General features: G+C 41.3%; 1 protein-coding gene across 2 annotated transcripts in view; it reads right to left on the bottom strand.

The window, feature by feature from the left end:
• The window catches only part of OSBPL7 (oxysterol binding protein like 7), a 57433-nt gene extending 40488 nt beyond the window's left edge, over positions 1–16945 (bottom strand). For both annotated transcript variants that reach the window (XM_060780902.2, XM_060780903.2), the window contains exon 1: positions 16603–16945. The gene's annotated coding sequence lies outside the window, so the exon portion shown is untranslated. The remainder of the gene's footprint in view (positions 1–16602) is intronic.
• Between the last annotated feature and the right edge of the window lie 2227 nt (positions 16946–19172).

Genomic DNA, 19172 nt, shown 5'->3' with positions numbered 1-19172 from the left:
AGTGTCCCTTTGTTTTGAGTTCTGCTCATCTGATAGTTGGTTCACACCTGGGGCAGTCCCAAATCGGGATCAGGAAACTCATTAATCGATACTCTAAGTACACAATGGCCAGGCGTTTCCTGCTCAAACTGTGCCCTTTGCCTGAGGCACAGTTTGACATTCCTGGAGACAGCCACATCTGGCTCAGGTCAGGCAGAGGTGGACAAGTCAATGCAGCTTTTATACTACATCAAAATATTTCATAAAAGAGATAGGGAAGGAAGGTAAGGGATATAAGGCAGTCGAAGTGAATCAAGTTAGTCATATTTCATAGATGGGGTTGAAAAATTGTTCCTTTTTCTGGCTGGTGCCTAGCTCATGTGCACATGTGCAGATATGGATCAGCATATTATAATGATGAGTTCCTGGTGGTCATCTTTGTCTAAGGATTAGTCCTACTTGAAACGTCTTGGAAATTCCTCTGTGGGTTAAGGGGGAGGTGATAACCCTAGGACCAGGCCTGTAGCGAGGGGGGGGGGGGGTTAGGGGTTCAAACCCACCCACCCCCAAATTTTTCAGGCTAAAAAAATAAACCTGGTTTGCTCATGAATTTTCACTGGTTAACCAAATCCCCATGCTAAGTCTATGAGATGCAAAAAATTAAGAGTTCTTCCAGAACTGCAAGCACTATCTCAAGCAAATATCGACAATTTATTCACACTGTCATTACTTGCAGCAATAGCCGATGAAGCGAAGCAACCAAGTTGGGGGGGGGGGGGAGTTAGATTTGAAAGCCCTCATTAAGGAGGCCAGACTTGGTGGAGGTGGTTGACAGGGGCGGAGCTGCAGGCTATTGAAGGCTGCTCTGCCCCTGCTGTGCTCTTTGCTTCAGCGTGAGCTAAGAGGCAGGTTTCAATCCTCCTCCCCGAAATTTTCACCCCCCCCCCCCCAATTTTCAACCCTCCCCCAAAAAAATTTCTGGCTACGGCCCTGCCTAAGACTGTCTCTGGAGTGAATCATATTTTGACACATACCGGTATAGACATATAGGAAAAGATGGGGCAGGGAATAAAATATAATATGGGCAGGAGGACTGTCTCTGGCGAGAATCATAACTTGTTAATATATTTTGACACATAGGTATAGACATATAGGAAAGGATGGGGCAAGGAATAAAATATAATACGGGCAGGAGGTTGCAGACATACTACAAAGGAGAGAAATAGATACATTTTATCAAAGGAAGGTTAGTCTTTATTGCCTTGCAAGAGGTCTGCCACTGCAGACTTGGTTCGTACATCTGCTGGTATGAATCAGCACATATCTACAGGCTGTAAAAAGAATAAAAATATCTAAAAAGAGGAATAGGCTTCTGCAGGTCTGTCTGCAGGTCATGGAGACCTCATGGAAAGAGAGGGAAAGGCTTGTTTTCTGCTGCCCTGGAGACTAGGACACGGAAAAATGGCTTCAAACTATAAGAAAGGAGATTCCACCTGAAAATTAGAAAGAACTTCCTAATTGTGAGAGCTGGAGTGTGGTGGAGGCTCCTTCTTTGGAGGCTTTTAAGCAGAGGCTGGATGGCCATCTGTGGGGGGTGCTTTGAATGAGATTTTCCTGCTTCTTGGCAGGGAGTTGGACTGGATGGCCCATAAGGTCTCTTTCAACTCTATCATTCTATTATACTATAAGAGGTTTCATCCAATTTGGCATAGGTGTCCTTGGTGGATTATAAATAATCAGGGTGGAAGGTTCCACCCTGATTATTCTATTTGGATTCAAGCATTTGAACAAACCATTTTTGAACTACAATTCCCATAATCTCTTGGGTAGCATAACTGGCCACAGGATTTGGGAAGTTGTAGACCCAAAGTATCTTTCCAATCATTGCTAGTCACTCTTACCAAATATGGAATGTGGAATACGACTCCCAAGCAGCCCACCTGGCCCCAACCTTCCTTATATTTCCCATGCCAGGTTGAACAAATTTTCTCTATTCCTAGGCATTCACTACAATGTAATTTGCAAGTTTTAAAAAACAACATAATTTATTATTTTTGGAGCAAAGTTTATTTTGTAATATGGTCTTCTTCTTGTTTTATTTATTTAGCATATTTTAACATCAAAAACAGATCATGCCTTGCTTTGGAATAAAGTATTTAGAAACCATTACTACTAAAATACTTAGTACCATTTTCATCTTCACAAGCCCAGTTCTGAAGCTGTCATGGGCAAAACACAGAGCTCACTGATGCTTATGCCACCTTGGAAGAGACACCCCTTCCTATTTATTAATCAAATTAGAGAAGCCATTGAAATCCGCAAGCATGTGGACAATTTCAACAGAAAGGAGGAAACCATGTAAATCAGTGGTTCTCAACCTTGTGAATGCCGTGACCCCTTAATGCAGTTCCATATGTTGTGGTGACCCCCAACCATAATATTGTTTTCGTTGCTACTTGATACCTGTCAATTTAGTACTGTTATAAATCGTAATGTAAATATCTGATATGCAGGATATATTTTCATTCACTGGACTAATAGCCAATATGCCCAAATGTGAATGCTAGTGGGGTGGGGGTGGGTGATTTTGTCATTTGGGAGTTGTAGTTGCTGGGATTTATAGTTCACCTATAATCAAAAAGCATTCTGAACTCCACCAGTGATGGATTTAAACCGAACTTGGCATAAAGAACTCCCACGACCAACAGAAAACACTGGAAGGTTTTGTGGGCATTGACCTTGAGTTTGGGAGTTGTAGTTCACCTATATCCAGAGGAGCACTGTGGATTCATGCAATGATGGATCTGGACCAAACTTGGCACGAATACTCAGTATGCCCAAGTGTGAACACTGGTAGAGTCTGGGGAAAATAGACCTTGACATTTGGGAGTTGTAGTTGTTGGGATTTATAGTTCACCGACAATCACAGAGCATTCTGAACTCGACCAACAATAGAATTGGGTCAAACTTCCCACACAGAATCCCAATGACCACCAGAAAATACTATGTTTTCTGATGGTCTTTGGCGACTCCTTTGACACCCCCTCACGACCCCCTCAGGGATCCTGACCCTCAGGTTGAGAAACACTGATGTAAATGAACAAAATCTGGCTACCAGTATTTAAAAAACTCTAAAATCAGGACAGTAAACAAAGAGGAACACTCAAACAACGTATGAATTCCAGACAAGAATCAATCAGGACCAGCTAACACCTCCCAACAAAGGATCCCCCAGTCAGCAACCAGCCAAGCTTTGAAGCTGCAAGGCCATTAAATGCTATTCATGGTGGCCAATTGAACAAGAGTTCTTTCTCCTGCCCTGGACATTCCACAGATATATAGACCTCACTTGCCTAGTGTCTAACAGACCTCACAGGAGAGAATGCTTCTGAAACATGGCAATACAGCCTGGAAAACTCACCGCACCCCAGTGATTCGGCCATTAAAGCCTTTGACAACAAATTAGAGACAGTACGATAAAGTCAACAGATTAAAATTTATTTTCTGATTCTTTACAAAATTTATTTCATTTTCCTCCAGAACTATTTCTTGCCTTGTGTCAGCCCTGAGAGGATGGGAATTACAATTTTCGGGTCACTAGGTTCAAAGCAGTTAACCACCAGTAATTCCATCAGGATTAAGGTCCATGTGGGAACAGTAGGCTAAAGAAGAGCAAGGAAATGTAATTATATGAGAAGAAGAATTGAAAAGCAAAGGAGTTTGGGTTGAGTGGACAAAAAATGAATTTTTAAATATTATAAAGCTGTGTCCTTTTCTCTGAAGAGCAAAACAAATGGGGGACTGAAAGTGAAATCATGGATGGCATTTTCCAGCTTTGTTCTAGCAAGGTTTTTTAGTGCAAGCATTAGACATAAATTGCAGTTAAAAACCACAATAATTAATTTTCTTCCTTCCAACGCAAATGTAATTGAATTGGATTTTTTAGCTTAAGGATGATTAAGTAAGCACATTAATTTTCTGACTGATTTTCCTGTCTCTACTTTAGCTCAGATCAACCATTTAGATAGCACTACCATTAGGTATAATAAAGAGAGCACATCTGGTCGTAGTTGCATTGAGGTGGGAAATGGTTGGAGTTTGTCCTGGCTTTGCTCCCTGATCTGTTTCCCCTATCACACTAGAGCTGAAAAAGTAGGTGAAAAGAATCCAGCCCATCTGATATCCAGTGGCTGCATAATTCTGGGGTTTGTAGTTTAGGAAAGGGCTTTTAAAATGCTCAGTCAGAGAAGCCATTGGTCTCACACACAAAAAATTCACATCTTACCTATAAAATGCCTAGATACAGTATATAATTAAAACCTCAAACAATATAATTGCAGCAACAAAAGTGGATGAAAAGAGCTTTTTAAAAATAAAGATGACAAGTACTTCTGATAATTAATCTTTTCTAAGGTGGGGGTTATCTAGTTGCATATTAAGGCATTGACCCATGATTATATCAAAATGTGGACCCCTGGTGGCGCAGCAGGTTAAACCACTGAGCTGCTGAACTTGCTGACCAAAAGGTTGGTGGTTCAAATCTGCCAACCTAGCATTTCGAAAATATGCAAATGTGAGTGGATCAATAGGAACCGCTTATGCGAGAAGGTAACGATGCTCCATGCAGTCATGCTGGCCACATGACCTAGGAGATGTCTACGGGCAATGCTGGTTGTTTAGCTTAGAAATGGAGATGAGCACCACCCCCTAGAGTCGGACACGACTAGACTTAATATCAAGGGAAACCTTGACCTTGACCTTTTTATTATATTTATACTCCACTTTATTTCCCCCAAAGGGGACTTAACAGATCTTATCTACGGTTGCTCATACATGCCTCTACATTTGGATGTATTCTAAAATATTTGTTTTTGTGTACTTTCCTTTCCAACTTATGGCAACTGTAAAGCCCAGGGTTGTCTTTGTTCAGAGATGGGTTGCCATTGCCTTCCTCTAAAGCTGGGAGAGCATTACTTACTTGTCCAAGGACACCCAATGCATTTAAATAGAAAATCAGGGATTCAACCCCTGATCTCCAGAGTTGCACTCCAGTTATTACATAGGCTGATCTAAGGAAACTATCTTCAAAGTTACTTTGTAAAGTCAGTTTTGAACTGACTCCACAGGACTTAGCCTTTGAATATCTCAGAATCCATATCCTCCAACATTTTACAGATGAAAATTGGGACACATGTGGTAAAGTATGGTCAAAATAGCAAAAATATTAATGAAGAATGTAAAAGCTAGAAAAGGCGGCAGTGGTTTGTTTTTGCCAGAGTCTACAAGGAAGATTCTAACTTCTCCATTTTCTCCTGCTCATTGAGTGCAAACTACTTTTTCACTTTGAATGCCTTTAAAATAGCACTGCTCCATGCAGTCATGCTGGCCACATGACCTAGGAGGTGTTTACGGACAACGCCGGCTCTTCGGCCTAGAAATGGAGATGAGCACCACCCTCCAGAGTCGGACATGACTAGACTTAATGTCAGGGGAAACCTTTACTATGTTAAGGCAATAACTTCTGCTATGTTGCTGGACCATATACATGTCACAGTTTTTATCTGCAAAATGTTGGACGATACGAGGCGCACCCGCTTGCTTGCCTCAGCCCTGTTGAGAAATAAATTAGGACTGCAAGAGTGCACAGCAGTATCTCCTTTTCTGTAATCTCCACTCATTATAGAGAGGCAGGCACATGATGATAACCTCCCACTGAATTGTATTGTAGCCTTAACCTTCCTTACATATACACAAAGGCATTTTTTGATCAGAGTGATTAAAAGTGTGACACGTTTTCCTGGAGAAGTTGCTTTTCAGGATAACCACTGCATTTTCCTTCCCCGGCCAAAGTCTCCCACCAATCGGTCAATGTTGTGCTACCAAAGACCACATTCAATCCGCATTAAACTGGGGCTTTTTGTGAGAAGGGGAATTCCCCTAACATTAGGATTGCCCCACGCCAAGATTTCTTGTTTACTTTTGCCACCTTTGGGGTTTCCCCAAGCCTTCGTCATATACACCCTAGTAACACTTTGGCATTCATTTTGAAACGCTGGAAAAAGAGAAAACGGTTGTTTCGTTCACTGGAAGGTTTTTCAATCTGAGTGTCTGCTTACACTTGGTATTTTTGGATTCTGCACATTGACGACAAGATAGTACAGAAAGAGAACGAAGCACCTGCAATGGGAAAGCCCTGTTCAAAGGACAGCCTCTTTCAAAGGCTTCCAAGCTGCCTACCATCTGTCAGTTCCAAGCACTCAGAGCCAGTCACCTGCCTCGGGTGTTAAAAATAGATTTCGGCTTATTAAACAGCAGCTTTTCATTAAAAGAAAAAAAGAACCCCGTGCACACAGTTGTGCCGTAGATACAACAAAGTGACATGTTTTTGAAACAGAACGTAAGAACTGACATGAAAGATCAGCTCAAAGGCTTTCTTATTTCCGTTGCCTTCTAAGTTATATTCCATATTTCCTGTAAGAAACTATAGACAGTACACAAGCTTTATTTTCATTCACATTACTCATGCAAAAGCCCTGCGAGGTACAGTACGTTGGACTAGCAGATAATGGGTTGTTGTAGGTTTTTTGGGCTATATGGCCATGTTCTAGAAGCATTCTCTCCTGACGTTTCGCCTGCATCTATTGCAGGCATCCTCAGAGGTTGTGACCTCTGAGGATACCGGCCATAGATTGCAGGTGAAACATCAGGAGAGAATGCTTCTATACAGTTCTGGCCCAGCGTACCTGTCCATACCTGTCCAAACATATCTCCTTCTATGTCCCACCTCGGAGTTTAAGATCTTCTGATTCTGTTTAAAAGCTTCTAAGGAGTTTAACTTGGAGTCCTTGTGGACAACAAGATAAACATGAGCCAATAATGTCATGTGGTGGCCAAAAAACGTCGCAAACGTGCTTAGCAGGGACAAGGGACAGGGCTTTCTCGGTGGTGGCCCCCGCCTGTGGGATTCACTCCCTGGTGAAATTAGACTCTAAGGTACTACAAGGCTCAATTGAATAACCATAACATTGCTTTGACACCCCAGTTCTAGCACCCTATTGGTGGTCCCATTTAATCTACTCTTCCCTGAATTATTCTCTTTCAGATTTGTTGGATGAAAACGACAATCGTTTCCAGTTTTGATGTTGACCGACTGTGTGGACATCAAACTACGGAAGAGATACAGGCTCTAAAATCGCACACAAACATGGCATGACAGGTCATATCTTGTTATGTATCCTCTGCCTATGCAGTCGGTGATATTCAACCAACAACTATGTAGGTTCCAATTTTAGATTGTATAGCTAATAGCTGCTGGAAGATGTATCTCTGATAAAAGATCCCAGTTTACTGTGTAACAGTCATGAGAAGCCTTTTTGGTATTTAGATCACCCATTAAAACAACATTCCAGAACTTCAGAAATCCAGTTGGCATCAAAATGAAATGAAGGGAGTAACTTAAATAGTTGGAAAATTAGTAAGGCACACAATAACAACAAAATAGGTCAATATGCCATATAATATAATATAATATAATATAATATAATATAATGTATATAATACAATATTTATAATATTATAATGTAATGAAATATACTACTACTAATAATAATAATATGATATTATAATATTTATATTACTAATAATATTACAATATAATGGTATAGTACAATATAGCAATATTTAATACTATATAATTTAATATTATATAATTTAATACAATATATTACTACTACTAATTAAATGATATTATAATTATATATTTTATATTAAATGTAACATTACTAATAATATTACAATATAATGGTATAGTACAATATAGTAATATTTAATACTATATAATTTAACACTATATAATTAATTTATAATATAATAATATAATACATTGTATATACATATAATATTGATAATATTATAATGTAATACAATATATTACTACTAATAATAAAATGATATTATAATTCTATATTTTATATTAAATGTAATATTACTCATAATATTACAGTATAATGTTATAGTACAATGTAATATATAATATTAATATTGCGCTATGATAATAATATAGCATATCGTATTTACTTTTTACTTGTAAGCCGCTCTGAGTCCCCTTCGGGGTGAGAAGAGCGGCATATAAATGTTATAAATAAATAAATAAATAAAATTGTACTATGCTAATAACGTAATATATTGTATGTGTGTGTGTGTGTGTATGTGTGTATGTGTATGTATGTGTGTGTGTGTGTGTGTATATATATATATCTATATATATATCTTTTAAGCCGCTCTGAGTCCCCTTCAGGGTGAGGAGGGCAGCATATAAATGTCATAAATAAATAAATAATATTGTACTATCCTAATAACATAATATATTGTATGTGTGTGTATGTGTGTGTGTGTGTGTGTGTGTGTATGTATGTGTATATATATATATATATATATATATATATATATATATATATATATATCTCTTGTAAGCCGCTCTGAGTCCCCTTCAGGGTGAGAAGTGCGGCATATAAATGTCATAAATAAATAAATAATATTGTACTATCCTAATAACATAATATATTGTATATGTGTATATATGTGTGTGTGTGTATATGTGTGTGTGTGTGTGTGTGTGTATATCTTGTAAGCCGCTCTGAGTCCCCTTCAGGGTGAGAAGGGCAGCATATAAATGTTATAAATAAATAAATAAATAAATAATATTGTACTATGGTAATAACATAATATATATTGTGTGTGTGTGTGTGTATCTTGTAAGTCACTCTGAGTCCCTTTGGGGTGAGAAGAGCAGCATATAAATGTCGCAAATAAATAAATATCTGCACAGAAGAGGGCTACAATTATGGTTCTTTGGGAACTTCCTGGATTTATAAAATACAGATTCACAACACTGCTTCATTAAAATGCCCATCAACGTTTGCCATAACTAAATAAGTGACACTTCTGGAGCTCTAAAATAAATTAGTAGCAGAAGTGCAAACAGAACAGTGTTAGTTTTCAAGGCATCAGATAAGTCCATAGGGAGACACATAGCATTTCATTCCAGGCATATCCCATATTGCCTCTGGAACTGTAAAAGGAACCCAACAATCCTGAGGTTTCCAGTTCCTGGTCTTTGACTCTATGCCACAAAAATGACCAGTGGCATTTTCAGATCTATCAACAAAAGCATCATTTTTCAAGCCTTTGGAAGTTAATAGAATTGCTGTACTTGGTAACTGGCAAGACTCCATTTAGAATAATAGCACATTCAGTTCTGAGTACTACTGCTCAAGAAAGATATTTGACAGTGTTGGAAAAGGTTCAAAAGAGAGCTGCAAGCAAGAGAAAGGGGTCTGAATGTTAAACTGTGCAAAAACAGGCTAAGCCTTGTTGTTGTATGTCTTCAAATTGTTTCCAACTGATGGCAACTCTCAATCAAATCTATTACAGGCTTTTCTTAGCAAGATTTGCTCATAAGAGGTTTTCCATTGCCTGTTTCTGAGGTTGAGAGAGTAGGAATTGTCTCCTAAAGCAGTGGTTCTCAACCTTCCCAATGCTGCAACCCCTTAATACAATTCCTCATGTTGTAGTGACCCCCAACCATAAAATTGTTTTCATTGATACTTCATAACTATAATTTTGCTACGGTTGTGAATCATAATGTAAATATCTGATATTCTGGATGTATTTCATTCACTGGACCAAATTTGGCACAAACACTCGATACCCCCAAATTTGAATACTGGTGGGTTGAGGGGGGGGGATTAATTTTGTAATTTGGAAGTTATAATACTACACTATAATGGTATAGTACAATATGGTAATATATAATACTGATATTGTACTATGCTAATGATATCATATATTGTATGTATATATATCTTGTAAGCTGCCCTGAGTCCCCTTTGGGGTGAGAAAGGTGGCATATAAATGTCATAAATAAATAAATAAATAAATAAATAAGTTGTGGTTTCTGGGATTTATAGTTAACCTACAATCAAAGGCATTCTGAACTCCACCAATGATGGAACTGAACCAAACTTGGCACACAGAGCTCCTGTGACCAACAAAAAAATATTGGAAGGGGGCATTGACCTTGAGTTTTGGAGTTGTAGTTCACCTACATCTAGAGAGCACTGTGGACTCAGACAATTATAGATCTGGATCATACTTAGCATGAATACTCAATATGCCCAAATGTGAACACTGGTGGAGTTTGAGGGAAATAGATCTTGACATTTCGGAGTTGTCGTTTCTGGAATTTATACTTAACCTACAATGAAAGAGCATTCTGAACACCACCAATGATGGAACTCAACCAAACATGGCACACAGAGCTCCCATGACCAATAAAAAATATGGGAAGGGTTTGGTGGGCATTGACTTTGAGTTTGGGAGATGTAGTACACCTATATCCAGAGAGCACTGTGGACTCAAACAATGATGGACTGGGACCAAAGTTGGCATGAATATTCAATATTCCCAAATGTGAATACTGGTGGAGTTTGGGAAAAACAGACCTTGACATTTGGGAATTGTCATTTCTGGGATGTATAGTTAACCTACAATCAAAGAGCACTCTGAACCCAGCCCACAATGGATCTGCACCATTGTGCAGATCAGCAAAGGACAAGAGGGATCCTCTCACTTCTGTAGGAGTCCATCGTATACCATGCAGCTGTGGACAAGTCTACATAGGGACCACCAAACATAGCACCCAAACACGAATCAAGGAACATGAAAGGCACTGCAGACTACTTCAACCAGAGAAGTCAGCCATAGCAGAGCATCTGATGAACCAACCTGGACAGGGCATATTATCTGAGAACACAGAAATGCTGGACCACACCAACAACCACCATGTTAGACTACACAGAGAAGCTATGTGGACAATTTCAACAGAAAGGAGGAAACCATGAAAATGAACAAAATCTGGCTACCAGTATTAAAAAAACTCTAAAATTACAACAGCAAAACAACAGAGGGAAAACAATTAGAGACATCTAATCACCTCTCAACAAAAGATTGCTCCAGGCACTGCCAGGCCATCAAATGCTAATCAAGGTGGTCAGTTGAAACATTCACACCTAGCTTCAGCAGACAAGAGTCCTTTGTCTCACCCTGGTCATTCCACAGATATATAGACCCTTTTTCCTAGTTCCAACAGACCTCACTACCTCTGAGGATGCTTGCCATATATGCAGGTGAAACGTCAGGAGAGAATGCCTCTAGAACATGGCCATACAGCCCAAAAAAACCTACAACAACCCAGATCTGCACCAAACTTGGCCCACTACCTACATGGCCAACATTGATACTGGTAGGATTGGGGGAGGTGTCTGTTTATTAATTCTGGGAGTTGTAGTTCACTCACACCAAAAAGGAAGAGAAGGACATGTGGAGAGATCTTCAGTCTTCTTTGCCAAAGGGGTTCCTAAGACTATCAGAAATATGTGTTTGCTGATGGTCTTTGGTGACACCTCTGAAGCCCCCAGAGGTCCCGACTCCCAGGTTGAGAAACACTGGCTTAAAGAATTTTTTTATTGAAGTGAGAGCATGATGTTGTACACATAAATGGAACCAATACAGAATGGTTCCAGAATGAGACAATAGTTAGATGAAATGGATTTAAGCTGCAAAGAAACATTTTAAGATCCACACTCCTTCTATCCTCCCTTCCTCCTATTTTCTTTTTGGAACATCTCATGAAATGACCTGAAGGTCTTGAAAACCTGCCCAGATTTTTGTCCTCTTAACCTCACATCATATCCCAGCTAGCACAGTCAGACAGTGAGTGCCTCCAAGGCTGTAACTAAACAGACTTACTAGAAAATAAGGTGAAGATATCATACTGGTTGAAAGGATCACATTCTCAAAGTCTGCAGAAGTAATAATGAAATAATGTATCATTCCTTTAGGTTTCTTACTAATAGCAGTCCCGTGAATTCTATTGGTTTATTTTTACAGACGGGGAGGACAGTATGATCTCCTTATCCACTGTTCCAATACCTACTGTTTCACTTAACCACACTTCAAGAAACATTCCCACCCCGCTTCAAAGTGTTTGTGGGCTTCTCTATGTCCTCATTGTGATCTTATAGTTGGCTTCTGCACCAAGTATTGTCAAAATATAGGCTTTGCTATAAGTCACACTTTCAGGTATATACAGGAGGGGTTTTGGTATGTATCCACCACTGATACGGGGGATGTACTATACACAAAAGTGGTTTCCTCTGCAGAAAGTACCTCCAAAATTCAGCGAAAGAGACCAAAGAAAAATCCCAATGACATCTTGGATGCTTAGGAGCCCCCAGTGGTGCAATGGGTTAAACCCTTGTGCTGGCAGGACTGCTGATTAAAAGGTTGGCGGTTCGAATCTTGGGAGCAGGGTGAGCTCCCATCTGTCAGCTCCAGCTTCTTACGCACGGACGTGAGAGAAGCCTCCCACAGGATGGCAAAACATCAGGGTGTCCCCTAGGCAACGTCCTTGCAGATGGCCAATTCTCTCACACCAGAAGCGACTTGCAGTTTCTCAAGTTGCTCCTGACGTGGAAAAATATCTTGGATGCTTTACAGCAACAAAATGTAGACTAAGAGTTGTAAAGAAGAGGGAGCAGATGTGGGTTTGGATAATAGTGGAATGCCTTGCTTGAAACCTAAACAAGAATGTTGCTGTTAAGGGGAAAGAAAAACAAATGCATGTGCTACTTGATAAGAAGAATTCCTATCAAGTACAGGGAGGGAAGGTAGGAATCTCTTTCCAAAGTTTCCCTCAAACATTGCCAGCAAAGAATGTTGTTTCAGGGCCACAAAGTGGAATAAGAGCAGATTCACACATGCATGTCGATTACTTGACAACTGGAGCATTGGGCCTTTATAGAAGCTCAGAGTAACAATGTGTATATCATCTAATGACCACTGAAATGTATTCTCTTCCCATAGATATAGTTTCAGGTCATCCAAAGTAAGTTCACAAATGTATGGACTCCACGTGTTTTCCATATACGAATGAATTCCACTCAAAACACAGAGATAGCAGAATCAAAGTTCTATCTGTGGCATTCACTCTCCAATAGCTCATTCACACATATAAGTCATTTTTGTTGCACGTGGCACTCTTGAACATGAATCTGCAAGCCACTCCTTCAGTAATCCCTGTGCAAATTCATTTCAAAAACTGGTTTGTTGGCCATTCTTTTCTGACTGGAAAATGTTCCCTTCCTGTCCCTGATAAAATAAAAGTGCGCAAATACAGAGTTTTTCCATTCTCTATATCTTAACCAACTTGGGATGTATTTGAACCCAAGTCTACCTGGGAGTATATACCAAAATATCTGGGAGTCACTTTGGACTGTGCTCTGACTTATAAGAAGCACTGCTTGAATATCAAGTAAAAAGTGGGTGTTAGATATAATATTGTATGAAAGCTAACTGGGACAACCTGGGGATCACAATCAGACACAGTGAAGACATCTGCCCTTGCGCTTTGTAACTCTGTTGCTGAATACGCGTGCCCAGTATGGAAAACATCTCACCACGTTAAAACAGGGGATGTGGCTCTTAATGAAATATGCCACATTATCACAGGATGTCTACGGCCCACACCACTGGAGAAATTGCACTGTTTAGCTGGTATTGCATTACCTGACATCTGCCAGGAAGTAGCAGCCAGCAATGCAAGGACCAAGGCATTGACATCTTATTTTATGTTGTTATTTCATGTATTCTGTTGTGATGTAATTTTTCTGTTGTTTTGCGTCTAATTATGCTGTATTATTTTTGGGATTGGCCTCATGTTAGCCGCCCTGAGTCCCCTTTGGGGAGATGATGGTGGATTATAAATAATAATAATAATAATAATAATAATAATAATTAGAATCATAGAATCATAGAATCATAGAATCAAAGAGTTGGAAGAGACCTCATGGGCCATCCAGTCCAACCCCCTGCCAAGAAGCAGGAATATTGCATTCAAATCACCCCTGACAAATGGCCATCCAGCCTCTGCTTAAAAGCTTCCAAAGAAGGAGCCTCCACCACACTCCGGGGCAGAGAGTTCCACTGCTGAACTCTCATCATCATCATCAGCCCACCCATCCTTTGTTTGGATATCAGCCAGCATGCTAATGCCTTAAATCAAGAAACAGCTTCCTAAGATCTACAGAGATACTCGCAGGAACACCTCAGCAAGCAAGAGTCCAAAAGTAGCAGGCTAAAACCCAGCACCTCAATCAGTGTCTGAAACCAGATTAGAAACTCCCTCCTGGACACACAGAAGAGTGGACGACCTGATCAGACTGTGCTCTGGCACCACAAGATGCAGAGATAATGGGGCTACAAAGTGGAGTTCATGACATGCAAATGTGGAGAAGAGCAAACCACAGACCACCTACCACATGCACAAGAGAGGACTTTCCCATAGCAAAACCAGAGGCACTCCAAGTGGCCAGCTTCAGGTCAAAGGACATTTAGCATAATGCCAAGTTTTTTTTTTTTAACTTATGTTGTTAAATGCAGTTTAACTGTACCCTCAACTGGCTTCTGACACGATAAATAAATACCAAGCTCTCAATTTTCCTGCAAGAAGCCACCTTGACCCCTCCCTCCCTCCCTCCTCGGGTGTTTTTAATCCCACTGCAAAGGACAAACCACTTTTCTGCGAATGCTCTGAAACAGGACACAACCTACTCTTCAGTCAACACTCACCCATAACCCAGATTCCCTTTCTGTGCAACAGGGCGACCGTCCCCCTGTGCCAAGCCGCCTCTACGTCAAAACTTCAAGCTCTCCCATTTCACAGTGTGGCAAAATCCTTCCAGTGACCCTTCCCTCTCTCTCCCTCTTGGCCACTCATCAAAATCTCCCAACCCTTCGGATACTTCTTTGATGCAGTGTACATTCGGTCAACATCCACGACCTAGTCATTTCTCTTCTCTTTCCCAGAAGTCAAAAATCAATCTTGTTTCCCCTATATATGTTGAAAATGATGCAAACTCTCCCCATGGGCCTACAATCCCTGATAGATGATATCCCCAATTGCTATGGACATGACGCCTCCCAAATAAGCCAGGCATCTCATCATCCCCAGATCTGCTGCAGACAGTGGGCCTTATGTCCATGCATCAATTTTGGGTGGGATCAAAATGACATAATATAACCTAATCAAAATAACATAAAATCATAGGGGGCAGTTCCATCTTGTATCCTGCATATGTCATCAGCTGGGGACCCCTCCCCCCGGCACCCACTGCCACTCTGGGGCAGAATGAAGGGGGGGGGGGCAGGGGACGGTTCTACCTTGTCTCCTGTGCTATGTTAATAATATAACATAAAATCACAGGGGACAGTTCATTCTTCTCTCCTGCATATGTCATCAGTTGGGGAGCCCTCCCTCCAGCACCAACTGCCACTCTGGAGTGTAGAGAGGGTGGACCAGGGGACAGTTCCACCTTGTCTCCTGTGCAATGCTAATAATATAATACAATACAATACAATACAATACAATACAATACAATATAATATAACATACTATATTGTATATACATATAATATTTATAATATTATAATGCAATGCAATATAATACTAATAATATGATATTGTAATTATATATTTACAATACAAGTAATATTACTAATAATATTACAATATAATGGTATAGTACAATATAGTAATAGGTTTTTCGGGCTATATGGCCATGAAAATGAACAAAATCTGGCTACCAGTATTAAAAAACTCTAAAATTAAAACAGCAAAACAGCAGAAGGAAAACAATCAGGGACAGCTAATCACCTCTCAACAAAAGATTGCTCCAGGCACTGCCAGGCCATCAAATGCTAATCAAGGTGGTCAGTTGAAACATTCACACCTAGCTCCAGCAGAGAAGAGTTCTTTGTCCCACCCTGGTCTTTCCACAGATATATAAACCCATTTACCTAGTTCCAACAGGCCTCACTACCTCTGAGGATGCTTGGCATAGATGCAGGCGAAACTTCAGGAGAGAATGCCTCTAGAACATGGCCATATAGCCCAAAAAACCTATAACAACCCAGTGATTCTGGCCATGAAAGCCTTCGACAATACAATAGAGTAATAATTAATACTGATATTGTACTATGCTAATAATATAATATATTGTGTGTGTGTGTGTGTGTGTGTGTGTGTATTGTAAGCCACTCTGAGTCCCCTTTGGGATGTCGTAAATACATAAATAAATAAAATAACATAATCAAAATAACATAATCAAAATAACATAATATAACATAATCAAAATAACAAAATAACATAATTCGATTCCTTTATTAGGCTCCCCTTAGGCAGTGGGAGAAGAGGAAGAAATGCATTTATCTTGATCATATAATAGATCTGTTCATTGGGAGTGAAATCCTTCCCTCCCCCCATACCTATCCTCCCCATTCCTTGCTTTCCACTCCTCCAGATCTCTTGACAGGTTGGCACATTGGCCCCATTAAAAATAGAAGATGACAGCTCCTCTTTGCCTTCCCCTTTCTGCCAAGCCGGTGGGGGGAGACCTGCAAGCAACCCATCCTTTTTGTCCCTTTTCTATTGCAAGGGGCAGAGATGCCCTCCCCAAACCCACACTGCAAAAGGGTCGGGGGTCTGCCCGCCTTCCTTGCGCCTACCTGTGCTGAGCTGCGGATCCCGCTCTGCTTGGGTCTCTCTCCCTTTTGCAATCCCTGCAGTAACGGCTGTTGTTGAGGCTGCAAACCGGAACCAGGAAGCAGCTGCGAAACTAAGCCGAGAGGAAAGGAAAAAAAAATAGAAAGAGAAAAGCCCGCTTGGGTCTCTCCCTCTCGCTGGTCTTCTGGAATTAATCCGATTTGCTTCTTCTCGGCGCTTGACTCGCCATTGCCACCCTGCCTCTTGGAGGACCGGCTCTTGGGTCCTTCCTGAGCATCCCCAGGATGCCAGAAGTTGCCTTTGGAGACCTGCCCGAGGCACATCGCCTCCACTCGCCCTGGTATCTGTTTGCAACAGACTGCAAGGTGGTGCCTAGCCCCTGAAACCCGTGATCTCCTGCATGCTAACATGGGAGCCAGCCCCATTGCACTACATGTACTAAATGGGGCTCAGTATTGTCTCCCATGTTGTTTAACATCTACATGAAGCCGCTGGGAGAGATCATCCAGAATTTTGGGGTACGATGTCATCTGTACGCGGATGATGTCCAACTCTGTCACTCCTTCCCACCTGCTACTAAGGAGGCTGTTCAGGTCCTGAACCGGTGCTTGGCCGCTGTAACGGTCTGGATGTGGGCAAACAAATTGAATTTGAATCCAGACAAGACAGAGGCACTCCTGGTCAGTCGCAAGGCCGAATAGGGCATAGGGTTACAGCCTGTGTTGGAAAGGGTTACACTCCCCCTGAAGACGCAGGTTCGCAGCTTGGGAGTGACCCTGGACTCATCGCTGAGCCTGGAACCCCAGGTCTCAGCGGTGACCAGGGGAGCATTTGCACAGTTAAAACTTGTGCGCCAGCTGCGCCCGTACCTTGGGAAGTCTGACTTGGCCACAGTAGTCCATGCTCTAGTCACATCCCGTATAGACTACTGCAACGCTCTCTATGTGGGGTTGCCTCTGAAGACTGCTCGGAAGCTTCAAATGGTCCAACAATCGGCAGCCAGGATGCTAACAGGAGCAGCACTCAGGGAGCATACAACTCCTCTGTTGCACCAGCTACACTTGCTGCCAATTTGCTACCGGGCACAATTCAAAGTGCTGGCTTTGGCCTTTAAAGCCCTAAACGGTTCTGGCTCGATCTACCTGTCCAAACGCATCTCCTCCTATGAACCAGTTAGGACATTAAGATCATCTGGGGAGGCCCTGCTCTTGGTCCCACCAGCTTCACAAGCACGCCTGGCAGGGATGAGAGACAGGGCCTTCTCAGTGGTGGCCCCTCGGCTGTGGAACGCCCTTCCTGCAGATATCAGATCGGCCCCCTCCTTACTGACATTCCAGAGAAAAGTGAAGACCTGGCTGTTTGAACAGGCATTTGACTAAGCAGTGTAATTGATTGATTAACGGAACATGGAATACTGGATAACGAGACTGGATTCTGATTCTATTGATGAGACCTGATGAATTTGTTATATTGATGTATTGTTGTATTGTTGTTTACTGTTTAACTAATTTGTTAGGTTATTGCTTTTAAAAGCCCAATGATTGTATACTGAAACTATTGCTGTTAACCGCTCTGAGTCGCCTAAGGGCTGAGAAGAGCGGTATACAAATGAAGTAAATAAATAAATAAATAAATGGGGTCCCTTTGGAGAAAAATGTCTAGAGTTGCACAGTTAGCAATCAATGCTATGAATCATAGGGTGCATCTTCACTATAGAATTAATCCAGTTTGACTTCATTTTCACTGCCATGGCTCAGAGCTCTAGATACCTAGGATTTGTAGATTGTTGCTTTGTCAGAGGGCTAAAAACCTTGCAAGACTTTATAGAATCATAGAATCAAAGAGTTGGAAGAGACCTCATGGGCCATCCAGTCCAACCCCCTGCCAAGAAGCAGGAATATTGCATTCAAATCACCCCTGACAGATGGCCATCCAGCCCCTGTTTAAAAGCTTCCAAAGAAGGAGCCTCCACCACACTCCGGGGCAGAGAGTTCCACTGCTGAACAGCTCTCACAATCAGGAAGTTCTTCCTCATGTTCAGATGGAATCTCCTCTCTTGTAGTTTGAAGCCATTGTTCCTTGTCCTAATCTCCATGGAAGCAGTAAACAAGCTTGCTCCCTCCTCCCTGTGGCTTCCTCTCACATATTTATACATGACTATCATATCTCCTCTCATCCTTCTCTTCTTCAGGCTAAACATGCCCAGCTCCTTAAGCCGCTCCTAACGAAGAACTGCTCAGCAGTGGAAGTCTCTCCTCAGAGTGTGGTGGAAGCTCCTTCATAGAATCCTAGAGTTGGAAGAAACCTCGTGGGCCATCTAGTTTAACCTCCTGCCAAGAAGCAGGATTATTGCATTCAAAGCACCCCCAACAGATGACCATACAACCTCTGCTTAAAAGCCTCCAAAGAAGCAGCCTCCACCACAGTCTGGGGCAGAAAATTCGACTGTTGAACAGCTCTCACAGTTAGGAAGTTCTTCCTCATGTTCAGGTGGAATCTCCTTTCCTGTAGGTTGAAGCCATTGTTCTACATCCAAGCCTCCAGGGCAACAGAAAACAAGCTTGCTCCCTCA

The sequence above is a fragment of the Anolis sagrei genome, chromosome 6 (genome assembly GCF_037176765.1).
Source record: "Anolis sagrei isolate rAnoSag1 chromosome 6, rAnoSag1.mat, whole genome shotgun sequence".
Classification (NCBI taxonomy): domain Eukaryota; kingdom Metazoa; phylum Chordata; class Lepidosauria; order Squamata; family Dactyloidae; genus Anolis; species Anolis sagrei.
This window is presented reverse-complemented; position numbering and strand designations above follow the sequence as displayed.